Source organism: Rutidosis leptorrhynchoides, chromosome 11, assembly GCF_046630445.1.
Source record: "Rutidosis leptorrhynchoides isolate AG116_Rl617_1_P2 chromosome 11, CSIRO_AGI_Rlap_v1, whole genome shotgun sequence".
NCBI lineage: Eukaryota > Viridiplantae > Streptophyta > Magnoliopsida > Asterales > Asteraceae > Rutidosis > Rutidosis leptorrhynchoides.
Genome location: NC_092343.1, coordinates 118,002,155 through 118,025,620, shown reverse-complemented (window position 1 = coordinate 118,025,620; position 23,466 = coordinate 118,002,155).

The window sequence follows — 23,466 nt, the reverse complement described above, 5'->3', positions numbered from 1 at the left end:
GTGTCTGTTCCCTAATTCTTAGATTACCAGACTTAATAAAAAGGGGCATATTCGATTACGATAATTCAACCATAGAATGTAGTTTCACGTACTTGTGTCTATTTTGTAAATCATTTATAAAACCTGCATGTATTCTTATCCCAAAAATATTAGATTTTAAAAGTGGGACTATAACTCACTTTCACAGATTTTTTACTTCGTCGGGAAGTAAGACTTGGCCACTGGTTGATTCACGAACCTATAACAATATATACATATATATCAAAGTATGTTCAAAATATATTTACAACACTTTTAATATATTTTGATGTTTTAAGTTTATTAAGTCAGCTGTCCTCGTTAGTAACCTACAACTAGTTGTCCACAGTTAGATGTACAGAAATAAATGGATAAATATTATCTTGAATCAATCCACGACCCAGTGTATACGTATCTCAGTATTGATCACAACTCAAACTATATATATTTTGGAATCAACCTCAACCCTGTATAGCTAACTCCAACATTCACATATAGAGTGTCTATGGTTGTTCCGAAATATATATAGATGTGTCGACATGATAGGTCGAAACATTGTATACGTGTGTATGGTATCTCAAGATTACATAATATACAATACAAGTTGATTAAGTTATGGTTGAAATAGATTTGTTACCAATTTTCACGTAGCTAAAATGAGAAAAATTATCCAATCTTGTTTTACCCATAACTTCTTCATTTTAAATCCGTTTTGAGTGAATCAAATTGCTATGGTTTCATATTGAACTCTATTTTATGAATCTAAACAGAAAAAGTACAGGTTTATAGTCGGAAAAATAAGTTACAAATCGTTTTTGTAAAGGTAGTCATTTCAGTCGAAAGAACGACGTCTAGATGACCATTTTAGAAAACATACTTCCACTTTGAGTTTAACCATAATTTTTGGATATAGTTTCATGTTCATAATAAAAATCATTTTCTCAGAATAACAACTTTTAAATCAAAGTTTATCATAGTTTTTAATTAACTAACTCAAAACAGCCCGCGGTGTTACTACGACGGCGTAAATCCGGTTTTACGGTATTTTTCGTGTTTCCAGGTTTTAAATCATTAAGTTAGCATATCATATAGATATAGAACATGTGTTTAGTTAATTTTAAAAGTCAAGTTAGAAGGATTAACTTTTGTTTGCGAACAAGTTTAGAATTAACTAAACTATGTTCTAGTGATTACGAGTTTAAACCTTCGAATAAGATAGTTTTATATATATGAATCGAATGATGTTATGAACATCATTACTACCTCAAGTAAGATTTTTACTCGAATTAAGATAGTTTATAGTTATAGAAATTGAATCAAAGTTTGAATATGAATATTACCTTGAATAAGAAAGATAACCTACTGTATATAACAAAGGTTTCTTGATCTTAGATGATTACTTGGAATGGATTAGAAAGATTGGAAGTAAATTAGTAAACTTGAAGGGATTTTTGAAGTGTTCTTGAAGCGTTCTTCCTATGATGATTATAGCTTGATGCTTGAAGTGATTTTTGATGAAGATGATGATTAACTACTGGAAAAATACGTTCATAATAGTGTGTGTGTGTTGAGAGAGAATTAGAAAGAGGATTGGAAGTGAAATGGAGTGAATGATGAGTGGTAATTGGTGAGTGGTGAGTGGGGTTAAAAGGAGTTCTAGTTAGTTGACTAGCTCATGGTAGAAGTTAAAATTGATTAGTCATACATGACATAATCAAGAGTGGAATCTGTTGAGTCCCCAAAATAATTAAGGATTTAATTATGACAAAACAATATTTATTTGCACTAAAGTGTTATGTGCAGCCAGCACACGTTTGTTTATGTATAGTCAGCTAATATAGCTGTGTCGAGTGTTTAGTATGCTGCCTAGTCTATCAGCACAAGGTAGATATGTATTCTTCGAATCAGCACAGGATGTGCACCCAGCAAATCAAGAATATCAAGTGACTCAGCATATGAAGGACCAGTAAGTCTGGATATTAGCATACAACACAAGACAGCCATGCTCCATTACAAGCATGGTAGTTTCCCAGAGTGGTCTACATCAACGCACTATTCAACAGAAGTCGAAGACAAAGTTGAACAGAAAAGGACAGGAGTCGGCGGCTGACAAGTGACCTTACAAGACCACGTGAGAATGCAGAAGTGGAACGCATGTGCAGACATGTGTTATACTTTAATCATACCTAGGGAACACAACATTCCATTTGTTTAAATCAAATGGTAGTGCCAAACCGAATGGGTGTGTTCCAGCAAATAGCTACCTAAGAGGAAAGAAGGAAAGCACGCCTTCTGACACAATTGTCCCCACAAGTACAAAGCATCCAATGTACTAGTGGACAATAGACTAATTACACAGTTAATAGAACTACTATATATATTGTTGTATCCACTATTGTAAAAAGCAGTGGTGTGGGTTTATTTGTTAGAGTCCAAACCGTGTAATAGCTTTAGTTTGTCTCTTAGCTATAATCTAGGTAATCTGTATCAACCAACTATCATTTCCGCCAAGGATAGTTGTGATTCTTTCTGATTTAATCAATAAAGAATAACAGTTGAAAATTACCTGTGACTCTATCTTATTTACTACAGAATACTAAACGTGATTAACTGACTAGTTAATTAAGAAAAGAATTGTATTCACCCCCCCCTCTACAATACTCCTGTTGTTATTAAGGGACCAACAACTGGTATCAGAGCTTCAGTCTTGATAATTAATATCTTGGATCTGAATTCTCTTATGGCTTCGTATTCAAACTCAGCTTACCTTGAGAATGGCTCGTCTAACAGACCACCTAAGTTTGATGAAGATGAGTATGAAACCTGGAAGGCAAGGTTCATGCTCCATCTTGAGTCTGTGGATTCACTCATGCCTGGAATTGCCAAAGATGGCCCTTTTGTTCCCACTGAGACAGTTGGTAGTGCACCAGCAACAGCTGACACTCCTGCCATCCCTGGCAGAGAGGTTATTCTTACTCCCTCTAGATGGGATGATGAGGATAAACGTCGAGTTGGTCTTGACCCCAAAATCAGAACCCTGTTAGCCATAACTTTGCCTAACCCACTGTTCAAACTGATCAAGGGAAAAGAAAATGCTAAGCTTATGCTTGACTACCTAGATGTCACCTATGAGGGTATGGGAGAAGTTAGGCAGAACAGGATGATTGCTCTTAAAAGAGAATATGAAATGTTCTTTGCCTATAAAAATGAAACCCTTAAGCAAACCTTCATTAGGTTTAACTCTTTGATAGCAGACCTGACCACTTTAAATGTAACCTACACTGAATTTGAACAAGTGAACAAATTCATTGATGCACTGCCATGTAAATGGAAACCTGTTACTGACCCATTAAGAACCACACAGACCCTAAAGAACTTTAACCTGTCTTCTCTCTACAGTTCCCTTTGGAATCATGAGAAGGCAGAAGCCAAGTTTGAACTTAACATGAAAGAAAACTTTAGGTCTGCCCCCACCACTTCAAAATCATCTAAAAATGATGATGCTGCTCTTATTGCTGCTGCTAAATGGAAGAAAGCTCAAAAAGCTTTACTGGTTCAAAAGTTACTGGCAGAACAAGAGTCAGCTGATAGTGTTGAGGAAAGTGGTACTGGGTCTGAAGAAAGCAGTACAGATGAAAGTGATGTAGAAGGGTTTGCTGAAGGTATGGCTCTGCTGGCTAGGCAGTTCAAAAGGTTCAATCGTAGTAGAACCAGCAAGTCATACAAATGGAGCAAAAAGCCAAATGCTAGGTACAACAGCAAGTCAGTCAAGGGTCCTAAATCTGAGTGCTTTAATTGTGGGAAGGTTGGACATTTTGCTGCTGAATGCATGTCCAAGAAACCTTCCACGTCACATGCTAACTCTTTCTCAAAAGCTGATAAGTACAAAAACAAGTACAAAGCTATGAAAGCTCAGATGAAGGAAAGTGCAAAGACTGACAAGAAGGGTAAACAGCCAGAAAAGGTTCTAGTTGCTGAACATCATGACTGGGATGAAGCCAGCACGTCCTCATCTTCTGATAGTGATACTGATGATGATGGTGCTGGTTATGCTACTGGTAAAAGGCTGTGTTTGATGGCCAAAGAGGTAGAGGAGTCTGATGAGGATGATGGTGGTAGTACGTTTTTGGCTGATATGAGGGAAGCTGATCAAAGCAGAGATTCTCCTCAATGGAAAACTGAAATGATGTATAAGGTTGATAATTTTCGAACTTATACTGATGATGAAAAAGCTGAAATGTTTGACTACCTAAGAATTGATTTATGCAGAAGCTGCAAACGAGAAGAGAGTTTGAAATTTAATAACAAATCTGTAAATGAAAAACTCAAAGGCAAAAATGATGAAATTAAGATCTTAAAAGATACAATTTCCAAACTTGAAAAACAAAACTTTGCTTTAGAAACTCTTCACGTTGAGGCAGCAGAAGTCAAGACCCAGCTGGACAATCTCAAAAGAGTTGTTGCTTCATGGTGCACATCTGCTCAACGCACAGCTAAATGTGTTAACGAGCAGGTGCCTGCCCAAGTTCAAGCCTTCTTTGCTGGTGACTATGCTGCTGCTGCTGCTATTGCAGAAGTTACTTTCATGGACCCGATTCTTGAAACTGATCCTGAAGCTGTCTTGCCAAATACTTTTGCCAAGATAGTTGAAGGTAAAAAGGTTATGACAAACAAATTTGTTAGACCTACTGTGTCCCCACCACTTGCCATGAAAGAAATTTTGGAGGATGAAGTTAGAGCAAGAGAAGCCAGTAACTCAATTGATGAGTCTACTGACCCCTCAAGCATCCACTACCTGACTCCGAAAGAAAGACGTATTAAAAGGGAAATCACTGAAAACAATTTGAGAAAAGTTAAACCAACTGATTCCCCTTCGTGTTCGAGTTCTACCAGTGCTAAGCCAGCTGATGACCAATCTACTGGTTACCCAGTAGCTGCAGACAAGCCAGTGAAACGAAATACTGGCAAATCTAAGGCAGCAGTTAAGATACCTACTGGTTCATCAGCATCAGAAGACAAGCCAGCAACTTCCCACGCTAACTTGTCAAATGATAAAGAAAAGACAGTTCGCCATGGTCATGGTACTGGTTCCAAAAGGAAAGCTGCCCATAAGGGAAAAGCAAAAATTGACTCGACTGATGAGCTGTCTATCACTGAGATAATGATAGCCAAGCTTGACCAGCTAATTGAGGCAGTAATTAAAAGTCGACCCGATCCTACTGCCCTTATTAGATCTGTGCATGACCAGCCACAAAAGCCAAAAGTGAGAAAATGCTACAAATGTGGCAGCAAAGCTCACCTGGCTAACCAGTGTACTCAAACCCAAACCCCATCTGCTGCTTCTTCTAGCAAGCCAGTAGAAAAGAAGAAGTCATCAAAGGTGACTCCTTCAGAACCCATCCTTGGATGGGTTCCCAAAAAGAACTAATCTCTAAGTTATTGTGCAGGGCATTCAAAACAAGCAAATCTGGTATCTCGACAGTGGATGTTCGAGACATATGACCGGAAGTAAGTCCCTGCTGATGGACTATCAGGAAAAGGATGGTCCAGTTGTTTCGTATGCAGATAATTCGTTGGGTTACACAAAGGGTTTTGGTACTTTGACAAATGGGAATGTCACGTTCTCAAATGTTGCATATGTAGTTGGGCTTAAACATAACTTACTCAGCATAAGCCAACTGACAAGCAAGAATAAGATAGTCCAATTCAGAAAGAAAATTGGTACTATTTTTGATAAGACAGGGAAGCCACTGCTGACTGCAAAACGTCATGAAAACATGTATCAAATTGACATGAACACAGCAGTCACAACAACTGATACTTGTTTCTATTCGAAGGCAGCAGACAACCTGAAGTGGTTATGGCACAAGAGACTCTCACATCTCAACTTCAAAGATATTCACAAATTATCCAGTAGAAGTTTGGTGTCTGGGCTACCCACAATGTCTTATGTGAAGGACAGATTGTGTCCTGGTTGTGAAAAGGGGAAACATCACCATGCCTCGTTCAAATCCAAGCAAATCTCATCTGTTGAGAAACCATTTCACTTACTTCATATGGATCTATTTGGTCCAGTGAATGTGGCCAGCTGTAGTGGGAAGAAGTATACACTGGTTATTGTTGATGAATACTCGAGATACACTTGGGTGTTCTTTCTAAGGCAAAAGAGTGAAGCTGCTGATGAAATCATCAATTTTATCAAAAGAATGGAGCTTTTGAATGGGCAACTGGTGAAGCAACTAAGAAGTGATCATGGTACAGAATTCAGAAATGCTACATTAGAAGAATTTTGTGCTGACAAAGGTCTTTCCCAAAATTTCTCTGCTGTGAGAACACCTCAGCAAAATGGTGTTGCAGAAAGAAGAAACAGAACTCTCATTGAAGCAGCAAGATCTATGTTGGCTGAGTCTGGGTTGAAGAATTCCTACTGGGCAGAAGCTGTGAATACTGCCTGTTTTACCCAGAATAGATCTCTTATTGTGAAAAGACATCAGAAAACTGCATATGAAGTTCTCAAAGGAAGAAGACCCTCAATTTCATTTCTTCATGTATTTGGCACTCCCTGTTACATTCTAAATAATAGGGATCAGCTGGGAAAATTCGATGCTAAAGCTGATGAAGGTATATTCCTTGGATATTCCAACATGTCAAAGGCATATAGGGTCTACAACAAAAGAAGAGGTTGTTTTGAAGAATCCATTAATGTTACATTCGATGAAACTGCCTCTGCTTCATCTACTGATCGTGAAGATGAAGTGTTACTGTTTGAAGAGCCTACTCAGCAAGCTCTTGATGATGAAGAGCCAGCAGCACAACCCTCACCAATCCATGCTGCTGGGTTCTCTGATGATGAAATGGAACATTCTGTTCCATCTGTGTCTAAACCAAGTGGACCTACTGGCTCTACTGAAGTGCTGCAACTTGAGCATAGGTCTGCTGGTTCTGAGAGATCACAAGCTGGTACTGATTCTACTGATATTGATCAGCAACCTTCTGTTGCTGTTCACTCATCTGAACCTGCTGATGATCAAGATGCTGTGTGTTCTACAACCAGCTCACCTGTTCATAACACCAAATGGACAAGGGAGCATCCGATTGAGCAGATTATTGGTAATCTTGCGAGTGGTGTTAAAACACGGAGGCATGCTACCAGTAACTTTTGTATGCATGTTAATTTTGTGTCTACCATTGAGCCCACGTGTCCTGAGGAAGCACTTCAAGATCCTAGCTGGGTTGGTTCAATGCAAGAAGAAATTACTCAGTTTGATAGGAACAAAGTGTGGACATTGGTACCTGAACCTGAGGATAAGACAAAGAAGATCATTGGTACTAAGTGGGTATTTAAAAACAAGATGGATGAAGATGGTGTCGTTATCAGAAACAAAGCAAGATTGGTTGCTCAAGGGTTTAGACAGGAAGAAGGATTGGATTATGGGGAAACTTATGCACCAGTGGCTAGGATGGAAGCTATCAGATTGTTCTTAGCATATGCTGCTAGGATGAACTTTAGAGTATTTCAGATGGATGTTAAATCTGCATTTCTGAATGGGAAGCTGCAAGAAGAAGTTTATGTCAAACAGCCTCCTGGTTTTGTAAGCAGTAAATATCCAGACCATGTCTACAAGTTAGACAAAGCTCTTTATGGCCTTAAACAGGCTCCAAGAGCATGGTATGAGACACTTCATGTGTATCTCACTGGTATAGGTTTTAAAGTTGGAACAATTGATACCACTCTATTCTCAAAAGAGATAGATGGTGATCTCTTGTTGGTACAGATATATGTGGATGATATTATTTATGGTTCTAAAAATGAAAAACATTGTCAAGATTTTTCAAAACGTATGTCAAAGGCATACGAAATGAGTTTACAAAGAGATCTGCAATACTTTTTAGGATTGCAGATCAAACAACTTGATGATGGAATATTCATAAGTCAAGATAAATATATCAAAGATATGTTAAAGAAATTTGGTCTGACCTGTTTAAAAGACATAGGGACTCCAATGGCAGCATCCATTAAAATAGATGCTGATCCAAATGGTGAACCAGTCAATATCACTGAATATAGAGGTATGATTGGATCCCTACTTTATCTCACAGCCAGCAGACCAGATATTATGTTCGCCACATGTCTCTGTGCCAGATATCAAGCTGATCCTAAAGAGTCACACTTGCTGGCAGTAAAAAGAATATTCAGATACCTAAAAGGTACTGCTAAACGTGGTCTTTGGTATCCCAAAGACCAGGATTTTGAACTAATTGGGTATTCAGATGCTGACTTTGCAGGGTGTAAAATAGACAGGAAAAGTACTACTGGTGGGTGCCAGTTACTGGGTAGCAGGCTAGTCAGCTGGACAAGCAAAAAGCAAAATACTGTGTCCACATCCACTGCTGAAGCAGAATATGTCTCTGCTGGTAGTTGTACTGCTCAAGTACTGTGGATGCAAAGCCAGCTAAAGGACTATGGTGTTCATGTTACGAAAACTCCAATCTATTGTGACAACACCAGTGCAATTGCTATCACCAACAATCCTGTGATGCACTCAAGGACTAAGCACATCGATGTTCGGTATCATTTCATAAGGGATCATGTTCAAAAGGGTGATGTTGAGTTACATTTTATTTCTACAGACCAGCAATTAGCAGACCTATTTACAAAGCCATTAGATGAGAAACGTTTTAACTATCTCATCTCTGAGCTGGGTATGCTTGAGCTTTAAATAAAGGACAACTTTTGTTGGTGTGCTGGCTCTACAACGTGTAGGGCAAACCAGTAAGTCACATTTATTTACTTACTGCCTACATGTCAAACAACCAGCACAGCAAGGTCTTTTATATTTTGGTTACTTAAATGTTTTAAATGAAATAATAAATAGCTCTCAAAATTTAATGATTCCTTAAAACTGGAAACTCATTTACTTCCAATGATTTAAATTAAATTCATGACATATTAAATGTAACAAAAGTATTTTGTATTTAATACAAAATATTATTTTTGAGATTTTAAATCAATTTGTTTGAAATAAAATCTGATGCATTTAATGCTGTATGGGAGTAATGAGTGTTTAAGCCGTATAAATGTCATGTCAACCGTCTGTCTCCCTTTGAAAACGTGCCAGTCTGTCACATCTGCCCACGCGCCTGCAGATGACAGTCATTTTCTCTCTCCTGCACTTTTTCACCCACTCACAACGGATAAAAGTGTGTTTCATCTTACAAAATAACCTTCGGTTATTCATTTTTCAAAATACACACACTTTTACTCTCAAAATCTTTTCAATCTTCAAACCTTCATCCTACACTCATCAATGGCAGAACAACAACAGCAATCACCACGTGCTGCAAGCCAGCAAGAGGAACAACAGCAACAACAACCTCAATCAATCGAACCACAACAGCAACCACAACCTGCCCCACAACCGGCACCGGCACCGGAGGAACCGGTGGTTCAAGAACACGTCGTTCAAGGACCACTGTTCAATCTCCACCCCAACCTGATTAGGGCTCCCAATGCACCTGATCACTCCCTGATTCGCCTATCTAGAGGCAATGCTGCACATGCCCTCTCTATTCCCAAATCGAAGGTTAACAAAGGGTATGAGGCCCTCATCGAATACATCCGTCAATCACCTCTGGCAAGAGCCATCACCGGTGTACCTTCCCGATTCTATGCTGCCTGTTTGGCACGATTTTGGTATACTGCCACTGTTGCCACCACTCCCGGCAACGTTCCATGTATTCGTGGCATGGTGACTGAAACCCTAAATTGCTCTGTCACCGTCGAAGCTATTAGACGTGCTCTTCAATTGCCCGGTGGACCATTTGTTGCTTCACCTACTAGTGACGAATTAAGAAGGGAGGTGTTGGAGACCATTGGGTTTGCTGGACCAGTGGCACATACACCGTTGAGAAAGCATATGCCACCTCTGTGGTACTACTTCTTTGGGTTGATGACTCAGTGCATGAGTCAAAAGTCAGGAAGCTTTGACCAATGCTCAGATTTTGAGCTCAAGCTTGGTCATGGGTTGTTGTTCAACAGGAACATCGATTACGCCCTTGAAATTTATTTGAGGCTAAGGGAAATGGTGACTGCTAGAGTAAGAACCAACTTGATTCCATTTCCACGATTCTTAAGCCTGGTATTTGAAAGTGAACTGGGTGAAGCTTATCAGCAAATTGCTGATCAATCATTTGAGGTCCCAGTAAAACACGGGGGTATGCCAAAGGATGTACCTGCTGCTCCATATGCTGAGTTGACACCAACAATGAACGAGTATCTTGCTGCTCGTCGTGGAGCCACCCAATCGACTGCCTCTGGTTCTGCACCAGCTGAGGGGGAGGGTCCTCAGCGAAAGCCAGCAACGCGAAGGAAGCAGCCAGCTACCTCAACTAGTACAGCCACCGTCTCATATACTGGTAAAGCAGTAGTTGTATTAGAATCTAGTGCTCTCTAATCATAAAGAACAGCCCTAGTCTTATATACTGACTACCCATTTCTAGTGTTGGAATCAGTTGCTCATCTATTTCTTGGTAACAGGCAAACCTAAGCGTGCTAAAGCTGGCTCCAAGCGAACCACAGGGGAGATTGCACCAGTCTCAGCTGCTGCTCCTGCAAAGGATGTAGCTATGGAACCTGGTGCGTTTCTAGACCAAACAGCAGATCAATCTAACTTAATTGAAAATTTTTTAACTGCTGACTTGAAAAATGTTGAGGGAGTTAACGGTATAACCCTGGCTCCCAAGCTGACTGGTTTTAAAACTGGTGTCAAGAAGAGTAGCAACCCATACTCGTCTAACCAGGCACTTCCACATTTTTCTGAAATGAACTTATTGCAATACTCTCTGCTGACAGTACAACCAGCAGAGAACATAACTGACCCCCAAAGCAGGCTTGAGCTGGGTCTTCATCGTGTTGAACCAGCTCAGGTGACTGCACTGCCTGTATGTTACTCGGATACTGATAAGAGTCGCACTCCTACATCATTACCAGCCAGATCTCTTACACTATCTGGGTCAACATGTGTTGCCAATGAGTCAGCAGAGTCACCGCTGTACTTACAGACACCTTCTTCTGTCTCATTCGAAGGGCTGACCAAATCACAAGTCTGTCCCCAGAGACCAAAAACAGATGCAATTGTTGAGTCAAATTTATTTGGTTCTACAGTTGCTAACATAACTTGTTCTATTGTTTCAGTTCTTAGCAGGGTAGATGAACAGGCAGAGGGGGAGCAAAATAAAGATGTTGTTATTCCTACTGGTGATATTGCTGCCTCTGCTACTGGTGTTGGTGCCACTGATTCTGTTACTGGTGGTGCTGATGCTAGTACTGTTGATTCTGCTGCTGCTGGTGTGGAAGATGTTATCATGGAAGAACCTCCTGTTCTTGAGAAGGTTATTGACAATATTGTCAAGGATGTTCTTCTTGATGAACCTGTCACCCAACCAAGAGTGGACCCTGCATTAATGTCTGATGAGCCTGCTGATTCTTCTGATTCTTCTTCTATGGAACGTCAAGTTCTTACAGAATCGGCAGTTCGTCATCCTATTGGTCCGATTTTGGTTGCTACTGAACCAACCGCTGAGGTTGCTGATGTTAAGGATGCTGGTACCTCTGCTGACACAACGACTGATTCGACTAAGGCTTCTGTTACTGAGGAAACAAAGCCATATGTTGTGCAGGTACCAGATCCAGATGAAGTTGTTCCTAACTTCATTTTCAAGGGAGCTTCAATTTCTCCCAAGATTGCTATGCTGGTCGATCAGCTGACCCTTGATCCCGAATCTGCGATAGTCTCAGCCAGCAGATTACCTCGTGAAGAGATGGTTGAGCTATTATCTCAGCTTGATAGACCAGCTAGAGAAGAAATTTATGAGAGGATAGCCCTGCTGGAGCAAATCAATGAACAGCCTTACTATCATGTTTTTGGTATGGCTCCAGCTGCTTCGCCATTTCCTGGTACATGGAGGCCTCTCAAGTTTGTCATCGATCCTGCTACTGGTAAGTGTGTTATGCAAAATGTCCCTGATTCGCCAGTACCTTCTTCTTCCTCAGCTTCTTCCTCCTCATCTTCTTCTGATGAGGATGCTGATGAAGGTACTGGTAAGGGCGAACCAGTCACTCATGATAACGTGACTGGTTCCAAAGACAAACCAGTGGATCTTACTGATGACAATGCTGATAGTAATGCTGACAAGGATATCAGTGGTTCTAAGCCTTCGGGCGAAGGTAAAAACGATGGTGATCATGATGATGAGTCAGCTCCTGACCTTCCATCTCCACCACCCCACGGTGATACTCCTCTGTTAGCTTGTGCTGACCAACCTTCAACCTCTGCATACTTAAGGTTCAATGCAGATGAGGTTGCTGATATTTCCACCTTTGCTGTCTATAAGACACTGCAAGGGATCACACCAAATTTGGAGGAAACTATTCGCAGAGCTATTGTTGATAGTGTTTCTGCTGCTGTCAGATCTGCTGGAGAGGCTGTTACAACTCCTATTGATCTTAAACTCCAGCAGGTGTGTGCTTTTGCTGATGTGGCAGTCGAAGCAATCACAAAGCACCATGAAGATGAAGAGGAGCTTCAAAGGCGAATTATCTCTCACAATGAATACTGTGAAAATATCACCCGACTCCAAGCTGATTTGGATGCTGCTAACCGCAGAAATACTTTCCTAAATGAGGAGAACAGGGTGTTACACGAGAGATTGGAATCGCAGGAAGCTCAAATGGCTAACATGATTCCTGCTGCTGCCTATGTTCAGATGGTTGAAAACATGCAACGAATGGCTGCTTTGCAAGGTGATGTTCGGGCCATCGTTGAACAAATGGCTATGGGTGTAGCAAGGAATGAAGTTAGATCCTCCAATCTTCTGCTACGACAATTTGGTGTGGATCCTGGTGCCCATCTTACTCCAGAGGTTGCGGAGTGGAACAATTTTGCCTTCTCTGCTCCTCAGTCAGACAGTGATCTTGATGCTACTGTCTCCCCTTATATTACTGCCCGTGCTGATGACAAAAAGGGGGAGAAAAAGTCTCAAAAGAAATCTAAAAAGAGAAAACAGTCTGAGGGGGAGCATGAACATGAAAAGGCTCCTAAACAACCCAGGAGAGATGGAGATGGTGATGGTGATGGTCAAGACACTGGCCCTAAGCCCAGCAACGCTCATACTGAAGCTGGTGGTGCACAGGCAACTGGTGGTACTCAACCCAGTGTGTCTGCCACACCAGTGGATGATATTGGTTCTGGCAGTAAGCCCAGTGATGTTTCTGATATGGCTGTAGCTGAAGCTTTTGTGCTGTCTCAATCTATTGAACGTAAAATGAAGAGGAAGTTAGAGAGACATCAAAAGCGACAGCAGGAACTAGATGATGCCTTCAATGCCAAGTTTGAGGCCTTTGCTGATCTTAAACGTCGTAAGATTATGCACAGAAGATGGCTGAGTCCAAAAGCATTGGAAGTCGATGATGACCTGACTGCCTTTGATAAACACAGAAAAGAGGCAAGAAAAAGAAATGCCAAGTTCATGGTCAAATTCGACAAACAGAGGGCAAAGCTGTATGCACAGAGAGCAGAAAGAATCAGGAACATGACTCCTGCTGAGATGAAGGATTACCTTGATTCTACTGGGTCAACTGGTGGAGTTAGAGCTGATATTTTCATGAAATGGGTTGATGCTATGTTAGAACCCAGCTCTACTCCTCAACCAGCATCTGCTGCTCAGCCAGCTACACAACAAAAACAGCCAGCAGAAACAATCATCCTTAGTGATGATGATGTTATTAGACAGGGGGAGCATCTTGCTATTGTTCCTTACCTGCCTCCTATTCAACCAGTATCGACACAAGAACCATCAGCTGAACCCAGGCCTATTGACAAATACAGGGTGAAATCTGCTCCTAGGGACAATCAGCCCCTGAGGAAAGGACCCCTATTCGAGGCAGCTGATGAAGGTACTGATGTGGTTGAGCTAGCTGATACTAATCAGTCAGCTGGCATTGAAGACACAGCAAGGAGTGCTGTGATAGAAGACCCAGCCAGAAGTGTGCTGCTGGGTAGTACAAGTGTTGAAGACCCAGCAAAGTCGGTTGAGCTGGGTGCTAAACAAGTAGGTGATGAAACGGTTGATCCTGATCACTTCACAGTCTGGGGAAGAGACGGGCAAACATTTGTTCTATCTCCTCTTCCTCCCCAGATTCAAGTTTACTTTGACAGAACACAGGATAACCGGGTCAATCAGCATCCAGTTAGTTCATCTGGCAGCTATGAATCATCTATGTATCCTCCATCTTCCCCAAGGGTTCATGACAAACATATCACTTGGGAAGATGACTCAGTAACCCATGGTGAGCCGAACATCAGAAAAATGAACCCAGATGAAAGAGATGCCTACAGACTTCAGATCACTGTTCCAGAGTTGCTTGAACAAAGACAAATTGAACTTAATGAAAGAATTCGTCAAGTCAGGCTGCTGCATCACCCTCTTGATCAGCCACACTATATTGCTGCACTTAACTTTGGCGTTGACATTAGGGTGTACTTGAATAACAGTGGTCTCAGGCTCTCCACTACTGATGAAAGAATTCATTTTGAAGATGCTCTCCAGCTGGGTATGGATATAAGGGAGTATTGTGCTGCCCTTAGTACTGAAGAGGGTAGAAAGATGGTTGAAGCAGTAAGATCCCTGAACATTTCTTATGATGATTATCTGATGGGTTTAGCTGCTGAAAGGGAAGCCAGAGAAGCTGCTGATGTTGAACTTGCTGAACGTTCAAGGCTTCAGGATATTGAAGACAGATTGGCTGCTGACAGAAAGCAACAGGCTGAGTCCCTCAAACTAGCCAGAGCCATTGTCAAAGAACAGGATAAGGTTTTTGATAAGATAGAAACTGCTAAGGAAGTACCTACCACTGCTCCTGTAGTACCTGATCACAATATTGAGTTTCCTGATACTTACTATAAGAGCAGGTATGGTAATGTGATGAATAGAAGATCTAATCCCTGCAGAATTATCAAGGTAAACAGGGGGACAAAAAGGGCTTTTAATGTTGTCAGGGAGAACAATGTTCAAGAAAGGATCAGTTTTGATGACTTAAGAACTCTTGGATTCAGTGAATGGATAGAAATCTTGGAGTATTTCATTGGTAAAGGTGAGAGTGCTATCAAGAGTGCTCTTAAGACTGAACTCCAACAGCTGTTCAAGAAGGCAACTAAGTTTGGGAATGCACCAGTAGTTGATGTTGATGAATTTCTTGCTCAAAAGCCTAAAGGGAAGCAACCTACTGGTGAAGGACCAACTGGGAGAAGCCGAATTGTTCTACCTCCTTCCATCCCTGTTTTTGACCCTGCTGAATTACCTCTCCTGTTCCCTGAAGCCTGGAAGATTAAACAAGAGGAGCTATCTGATGAAGAAAGAGAAAGAGAAAGGGATAAAGATAGATAGTCTCCTATGTGCTTAACTTGTATCTTTGTAATTTACTTTTTATTTTTTGAATTATCTTGTAATTATTGTATATATCTGATGTAATGTAAGTAAAGTGAGTTTATCTTCAAAATCATATCAAATTATAAGATATAGATAACTCATCAAAAGATCCCAAAACAAACTTAAAGGGACGAATTTACTGTCTACTCTCTCTAGGTCCCTAAGTGCTGGCTTTAGTGTTTTCTCTTCAAGTCATAGGTTTTGTCATCATCAAATAGGGGGAGATTGTTGAGTCCCCAAAATAATTAAGGATTTAATTATGACAAAACAATATTTATTTGCACTAAAGTGTTATGTGCAGCCAGCACACGTTTGTTTATGTATAGTCAGCTAATATAGCTGTGTCGAGTGTTTAGTATGCTGCCTAGTCTATCAGCACAAGGTAGATATGTATTCTTCGAATCAGCACAGGATGTGCACCCAGCAAATCAAGAATATCAAGTGACTCAGCATATGAAGGACCAGTAAGTCTGGATATTAGCATACAACACAAGACAGCCATGCTCCATTACAAGCATGGTAGTTTCCCAGAGTGGTCTACATCAACGCACTATTCAACAGAAGTCGAAGACAAAGTTGAACAGAAAAGGACAGGAGTCGGCGGCTGACAAGTGACCTTACAAGACCACGTGAGAATGCAGAAGTGGAACGCATGTGCAGACATGTGTTATACTTTAATCATACCTAGGGAACACAACATTCCATTTGTTTAAATCAAATGGTAGTGCCAAACCGAATGGGTGTGTTCCAGCAAATAGCTACCTAAGAGGAAAGAAGGAAAGCACGCCTTCTGACACAATTGTCCCCACAAGTACAAAGCATCCAATGTACTAGTGGACAATAGACTAATTACACAGTTAATAGAACTACTATATATATTGTTGTATCCACTATTGTAAAAAGCAGTGGTGTGGGTTTATTTGTTAGAGTCCAAACCGTGTAATAGCTTTAGTTTGTCTCTTAGCTATAATCTAGGTAATCTGTATCAACCAACTATCATTTCCGCCAAGGATAGTTGTGATTCTTTCTGATTTAATCAATAAAGAATAACAGTTGAAAATTACCTGTGACTCTATCTTATTTACTACAGAATACTAAACGTGATTAACTGACTAGTTAATTAAGAAAAGAATTGTATTCACCCCCCCCTCTACAATACTCCTGTTGTTATTAAGGGACCAACAGAATCCCATGCTAGTTCCTATTGGTAAATACCCATAGTAAGTACGTTTTGAAGCTGTGTATAATACGGGTAAGAATACGACTAGAATTCTTGATGAAAGAAAAGAATGGGAAAGTAACTGTAACCATTTTTGTTAAGTATGAGTGTTTTGATATATGTCTTGAAGTCTTTCAAAATTATTTTAATACATCTAAATACACTACATGTATATACATTTTAACTGAGTCGTTAAGTCATCGTTAGTCGTTACATGTAAGTGTTGTTTTGAAACCTTTAAGTTAACGATCTCAATTAATGTTGTTAACCCATTGTTTATTATATCTAATGAAATGTTAAATTATTATATTATCATGATATTATGATATATTAATATATCTTAATATGATATATATACATTTAAATGTCGTTACAACGATAATCGTTACATATATGTCTCGTTTCGAAATCCTTAAGTTAGTAGTCTTGTTTATATGTATATAACTCATTGTTAATATACTTATGGAGATACTTACTTATCATAATCTCATGTTAACCATATGTATATCCATATATATATCGTCATGTCGTTTTTACAAGTTTTAACGTTCGTGAATCGCCGGTCAACTTGGGTGGTCAATTGTCTATATTAAACATATTTCAATTAATCAAGTCTTAACAAGTTTGATTGCTTAACATGTTGGAAACATTTAATCATGTAAATATCAATCTTAATTAATATATATAAACATGGAAAAGTTCGGGTCACTACATTCGTTAATGGCTTCAGCAGATACTGAATAATTTGGATTCTTTGAAGGCAGGTTTAGTCTTTGTGATTTATCCACAGCCTCCTTCATACTTTGCTCAATCCGTTTTCCAGTTCCAAACTGTCAAAACCCGTCCTTATCCACCTGGACGAAATCATCAACATTTGGTCCCATTGCGAGGTACTCTCCTAAATATGCCAGGAATGACTCCACATAATGTCTTTAAAATGAGCAAATGCACAGCGGAAGACTTAACTCGTACCTGAGAATAAACATGCTTAAAAGTGTCAACCAAAAGGTTGGTGAGTTCATAGGTTTATCGTAAACAATCATTTCCATCATTTTAATAGACCACAAGATTTCATATTTATAAACATAATACACTCCTCGTGTATGAAAAGTCGTTGAGCACTTGGTAACCATACTTAACATTTAAATCACAGCAGCATATTCTTAAATAAACCCTACACCGTACCAAGTGTAGTAACGAAACGAAGTACTGTGCAACCGTTTAAAACTGGTCGTCCAGCCCGGTTGGGGTTGTCAGGCCCGATAGATCTATCAACAGGATTCGCGTTTACGCTCCTCACGTAAATATTAGCTACCAAGTATAAAGAAATATGCCATGGTACAACTCAACGTAGAATATATTTTAAGTACTTGTGTCTATTTCGTAAAACATTTATAAAAACAGCGCATGTATTCTCAGTCCCAAAAATATATGTTGCAAAAGCAATTAAAAAGGGAGCAAATGAAACTCACCATACGATATTGTAGTTCAATATTGCAGGAAAAATATGCAGACGTAACGCAAATGATAAGTGCAAAGTTGGCCTTTGATTCACGAACAAATACCCCCGAATATTACCCATAACTTCGTTAAATATAACCCATAAATTCCTTAACTTTAACCCGTTTGAAAACTCGTTTTGAAATCACCCGTACAATACTGAATTACACCACAAATTACTACTTAGAACTTGAATAAAATATTAAAACTAAAAACTAAAATTTTGAAAAGTAATTGAATGGTTGATGCTTGTTGAAATGGGTCAGTGAAGAGTGAAGAGTGAAGAGTGAATTGTGAATTGGTGTCTGCTCACATACTCCGTATATTTATAAAAAAAAATCACTATAACATATTTAAATTTGTTAGTTGGGATATTTACAAGTTGATTTCAGTTGGTGTGCTAAATTGAAATCGAATCATGAGTTTATTATAATTTTATTATTATTATATTATTATACTTGTCTTGTTATAGATTCCATAGCCATATTATTAGTCGACATATTATTTATATTATTGTACATATGGTGTTGTCTTGTTATATTTGGAATAGATTCCCTAGTCATATCTATTAGCCGACATATTATTTATATTATTGTACATATTGTGTTTCATTCATATTTTCAATATTTCAAAATTCCTAGTTACTAATAGTAAGAAATGAAATTTTACTAGTAATATATGATACAAATCTTTAATCTATATATTATATTTGTACACTAGATCAAGTCAAATTTACAATAATCATATCATCCACCATATCATAAGTACTAGAGAGAACATCAAAATATTATTTGTAAAACTTTAAGTGATTCAAGAAAGGGTTTATAAGAAATATATTTAAACATGTCATTATGTATACAAAAATAATGATGCTCTACAATTTTTAATATTAAACTTGTTTGTAACATGTAGAACATTATACACTTGTTATATATATGATTGCGCAACGAGATTTCATATTTTAATAATGATGCACAACAATAATTTTTATTATTTTCATGAATCTTAAATAATTGATACACACAAATTTCGATTCATGTAACATTTTCGAAGTATATATATATATTTATAGTGTTTGATACATATTTGGTTGCTGTCTTTATTCAAAGAAAGTGAATTAAATAAACATTACTAATATTTAATATTTTATTCGTTCGTAATAATATGTGCATCTTTCATTAAGTCAAGTACAAAAATAAATGGGTTATAATCTCCTGGATATAGATACTGTAATTAATATCACAAACTAACAATCCTATGTGATAGGATAAAGTTGGAGAAGTATTCCACCACTAAAATGCCCACATTCATGATTCTAATATCCACGATTTTTAGAGTAAATTTAATTTAATTCATTTTATAATTTTACTATATTGCCCTTTATATTTTCGGAAATGAAGTGGACATGTGAAAAAAAATTGATTTCCTACTTTAATGTATTATAAGACTCAATGTATTTGAACCAATGCCTATATCTATACATATTTATTTACAAACAATTGTTCATGAATCGTTGAAAATAGTCAAAGGTTATCTGAAACCATGTAAACAGTTTTAAAGTTTTGAGACTCAATATTACAGAATTTTCTTATCGTGTCAAAAATACTAAATCGTATTAAGAGTTTGGTTTAAAATTAGTCGAAATTTTCCGGGTCGTGACAGTACCCACCCGTAAAAAAAAATTTCGTCCCGAAATTTGATCAAGGTCGTCATGGCTAACAATAAGGATGTTTTCATGACGAATAAGAGTTGACAAAATAGGGTTTTATCAATATTGAGTAATATTGATAAAATAATTGAGTTACTCGAAGCGTATGAGTGAAGCTATCACAAAAGTGTGAAATGAAATAAATAGAGGTTCGTTTTAACTTTTGACGTAGTCATAGTGAATTTTCGGAAATAAAAGATTTTAAGGAAATCTTCTAGTCAGAAAGAAAATGTAATCGCACGATTTATTAGCAAACTATCGGAATTACGAAAGAACAGAAATATCAAGGAAATAATTCTGTGATATGCTTAGAGATTAAGTAGAATGAAAGAGTCGTGTAACATGGCACATGATGACGTTATAATCTGTAAATCATCACGTCCCATTAGAAATTTAGCATGACTTATTGTCATATAATCACGTTGGCCTGACATCATTATATTATACTAACTCATGCTTCAATTCCCAACACTACTCCAGAAACATTCATAATTTAAACTCAAATTTTACAGAAGAATAGAAACTAAAACAGTTTCTTTTATGATGTAACATAGATAGCACGAGGAGATAGATAATTTCAGACGAAGATATCTATGAAGGTATCTTCAAAAATATCGAAGATATTTATAACGAAAGATACAATGATATCTTAGAATTTCTAAGATCGAAGGATGATGAAGAAAATTTTTCCGCAAGGATTTAGAATACATAAAGAGGTTAAATATCCTCCGAGGTTTTCATTAGGAACTGAATCATCTAGATTCTTTATGTAGAGGTTTAGTCCTTGTGATTTGTCAATAGTCTCCTTCATTGTTTGTTCAATTCGTTTTTCAGTTCCAAGTTTCCTCTTTCAAAATGACTTTGATAACATACAATATATACATCCAAATACGTTTGATGTTTATAAATATCTATATGTAAAGATATATTAAACTTATATATTATAACTTGTTGAAATATAATCGAACAATTTAATCTTTTTTTTTTTTAATTCATAACTACGATTAGTATATACCATGATGAGACTTTTAAAATTTATTACAATTGAATATTTTAATAATATAAAAAAAAAATCATAATTACTTTTAGCTTCATAGTTTATCCTAGGGCCGGCCGAATAAGAGAGCAAGATGAGCATTTGAACAGGGCTCAGTATTTTAAGGGCCCCAAATTTATTTATTTATTTATTTATTTATTTATTTATTTATTTATTTTTATTTTTATTTTTTTTTAGTTTTAGCAAACACAATTCTAAATCCCACGACATTAAGAAATTTGATGCTAGAGCATGCTCAAATGAATCCATCAAACCTTTACTTTTATTAGATTATAGCAACAGGCTTTTGTTTTTATACAAATATTTATTTGTTTGTTAATTCCATGTGTAATGAAAAAGAAAACATTAGCAATAACTAGACCATAGAATAGTATTGCTCTTTTACAATAAAGTGTATACTTTCATATTGGCAATAAAGTATATTTTATTATCCATTTCTACTTTCTAGTAAGTATTTACCATTTACCAAATTTTAATTCGTATCAATTTTTAAATTATATTTTCCTTCTAGCTTTAGATTGTGACACCATATGAATTTGAGCTGACACTATATTTACCAATAATATATGGATCATAACATTTTATTCAAATATAAGTGTTTATTAAATAACTTTGATCCATTCATTTATATGGAAGACTAGTAAAATCTACAAATGGTTAATGTTAGGGACTATGGGCAACTGATTCTTTCTCTACTCTTTGGAGTGTTTGACTCGGGGTGGAGAAATGATTTCTCTTTATTCTAGAATAGAGGAAGGATTGTCTACGATTAACCTCCCTCATACCCCTCACATGTGGGATTGGGTATCGTTGTTGTTATTGTTCGTTGAAACATTGTGTTATAAAGTATTTTTTATTTTTTTTTTTTTTTTTTTTTTTTTTGCCATAGAGTAAATAATTAGGGTCTGCGTGCTCTTTATAGGTAGGTCCCAGGTAAAAAAAAAAAAAAAAAAAAAAAAAAACTGAAAAGGAAACTTAGAGCAGCTGTATTCGGACAAGCTTGGTCCATAACACAGGACTCATGGCTAATTAGAAGAAAAATTTGAGGTGGGACAGCCTCCCAAATAATCCGCCCCTGCCGCAGACCCACATTTTTTTTTTTTTTTTTTTTTTTTTTTTCGGGGGTTGCCCCTCTTACCCTCCCTGATGGGATTTTACAGACTCAATAAACAATAAATTAATTAAGCCACTTGACTTTTTAATGATGATGAAGTGGAACCCTACTTTACTACTCCTTGAATATTTTTCGATACACAACTTCTTGAATATTTTTTTTTTTCTTTTGTTAACTTTTTTTATTTATCTGATATTATACATACACGATCTTTGTGAGTTTGATTTTATAAAAGCTAACAAATAATTTTTTTTTTAATGTACGGAGTGTTAATTTATCAACTTGTGTATTATTTTAAAAAAAAATATTCAATCTGTACCAATTTAATAGTCTCATGTTTTCTTTTTATGAAATATTTCAAATTAATAGTTTACTTCCATAAATATATAAAAATAATAGAATAAAGTATTTTTGTGTCATTTTTATGAAAGTAAAACAAAATCTATGTAAAATGTAAGGAGTAAAACTGAAAACGAACAAAAAAAAATACAATGTAATTATGACGTTCTCTTAAATTGTGTGTTTTTTTTTATCTGAGAACTATTAAATTGGGATGCATGATGTAGTATGTTAGAAGGAAAATACGTTTAACAAAGTTTTTTTTTTTTCTTGCGACAACCCTTAAAACTGTCGTTAAGTTAATTAGTATGTGACTTTTATATGACCGATATTATAAAACACGAGGCCTTTTTTTTTTGCTTCAACTTAGGCGTTTCAATAATAAGTTTTCTTCTGTAGATTTTGATTATAGAATTAATATAAAATATTTATTATTGTTAATGTTAATTGTTTCTTATATGGAGTATAGTTTAGTTCTAATTATCTAGTTATAAATAAAATATATACAGAGTAAACTAAAAAGGAATCATAAAAAAAAAAAAAACTTACAAATATAACATAGAAATACGGAGTAGTAGTAACACTGAAATCATATTGAATTAAGAAAAAAAAGCATTAAAATACTCGTAACAAAGAAATAATTACTCTGTATTATTTATTTATTTATTATTATAAATTATTACAATGGAAACAAGTAAGTCAAAGATGTCAGATTAGGGGGGGGGTCGATTGGAATCATGCTTTTTTTTTTTTTTTTTTTTTTTGGTCGAATAATTCAACAAAGTAGGGAAAGAGATCAACTTTTCTTGACTTTTTGGTTGACATCTAATCACGAGCAAAAGAGAGTGGTATTGAATTTTAGTTCTTGTTTAACATCGTCTCAACAATTATTTTCTATTATTTTGTTTCTCAAAATCAAAGTTTAATATTTATAATTTAATCATTACAATGATGATTAATATTATGTGCTTGTTTTGTTTAATTGTTTGATTCAGTTAAATTTATGGTATAATCCCTTTATGTCT